The following is a 1789-nucleotide window of genomic DNA, read 5'->3' as shown; positions in this document are numbered from 1 at the left end:
TATTGATCTTATTTCCTACAATACTGCTAAACTATTAATTCCAGTTGCTTTTTAATAGATTTCATCACGTTTTCTACAAAGACTATCATCTCATCAATGAATAGAAGACAGTTTTACTGCTTTATCACTTACTGCTTTTATTTCATTTTCTTTACATTAGCTAGGAGCTCCTTGAATAAAAGTGGTAAGAGATAATATTCATGTCTTGTTCTTGATCTTAGGGGAAGGATGTTTAGTCCTTCACTATTCACCACTCCAGTATTCTTGCCTGGAGAATTCCCATGGATAGAGGAGCCTGGCAGGTTACAGTCCATGGCTTCAGAAACAGTCAGGCACGACTGAGCAACTCAGCACACAACACACTAAGCATGATGCTAGCTGTGTGGTGTTTATAGATGCCCGTCAATAAGAAGAGAAAATTTCCTTATATTTTCAGTTTGCAAAAATGGAAGTTAGATTTTGTCAAAGTTTTTCTATGTCCAGGAGATTCTCACCTGGTTTTTCTTTTCCATTTGTTAATTACGGTTTGCTAATATTATAAATTACATTGTTTGATCCTCTAATGTTAACCAACACTGCATTTTTGGTGTAAGTCCTACTGAGTCATTATTACTTTCCTCTTCATATATTGTTGGGTTTGCTTTGCTATTAATCTGTGTAAATTTTTTGCATCTATGATCACGAGGGCTATACACCTTCCTTTAAATGTTTCTGTATTCTTTTGGTATCAGGATGATTCTGGTGTCAAAAGATGATTTAGGAACTTTTTTTTTTCTCTGCCATCTTCTTATAAGATCATCACTATGAAGTAGGTCTAACTGACTTCTCTTAAACATTAGGAAGGATAAAAAGAGTCGGTGGTTGGGGGCCAGAGTGAGGTACTTCGCCCGTGACAAAGGTCATGAGGAAGGAGGCTCGACATACGCAAAGGTGGGATCAAGCCTCAGGAGTCCCCCTGGAAATCCTCGAGCATCTACCCCCATAACCAGAGCCTGCCTACTTTACTACTTTGTGCTCTTACCTACACCTCTGACTTTACGGGGGGCTGTCCCCCACCACCTCTTTCGGAGAAGGACTTAACTTAGAGCTCCAGTTAATAAAAACTCCTGGGCGTGACAAGAGTGTTTTAACCTACAAACTCCTCTGAAGGTTCTCTAGCCTGCCTGACAGGCTTGTCCGGCCACATGTGATTGCTCACAGCCTCCCAACCGTGAGAGGCACGAGATGCTTTAAGCCTTCTAAAAACAGGTTCCTTAGAAAAGTTAGAAAACTATTAGTATAAGTATAATGGGCTGATTAGAAATTGTATTGGTGAAGGGTTTTTCATTTGTTTAGCCAATGTTTGTTGCTAAGTCTCCACATCTCCTGCCCTTATACACATTAATGAATATATAGAAGAAATAAGTATTAACCTTGGATATTAATCATGTTAGACCTTAGGCTAAGTAAATTCTTTCCTTAACTAAAACCCACTATACCCTTACCCTATAGGAATGTAACTTTATTTGAGTGGCGTCTGTTTTAAGAATAATCACCCCTGGAGAAATAAGTGTCCTGGTTGACTGACTGCTGTCACAAGGAGAGGGTCATAAATTGTCAGCAGGCCCCCTGGCCAGAAGATGATGTAACACCCCTAAGACCTCTGTATACATTTGTATGAAGCACCTGACTTTGATAAAAGTCAGGACTGCTGACCCCCCGTGACTTTTGCATAACATCTCAGTGTATAAAAGTAGACCATGGAAAATAAAGAATTGGGATCAGTTTCTCGAAATACTGGTCTCCCCAT

At 39.6% G+C, this 1789-nt stretch overlaps 1 protein-coding gene across 9 annotated transcripts in view; it reads right to left on the bottom strand.

Annotated features, from left to right (window-relative positions):
* The window catches only part of ATP10D (ATPase, class V, type 10D), a 134301-nt gene that overhangs the window by 74527 nt on the left and 57985 nt on the right, over nucleotides 1-1789 (bottom strand). The window lies entirely within an intron of this gene.

Source organism: Bison bison, unplaced genomic scaffold, assembly GCF_000754665.1.
Source record: "Bison bison bison isolate TAMUID 2011002044 unplaced genomic scaffold, Bison_UMD1.0 scf7180017864451, whole genome shotgun sequence".
Taxonomy (NCBI): domain Eukaryota; kingdom Metazoa; phylum Chordata; class Mammalia; order Artiodactyla; family Bovidae; genus Bison; species Bison bison.
This window is presented reverse-complemented; position numbering and strand designations above follow the sequence as displayed.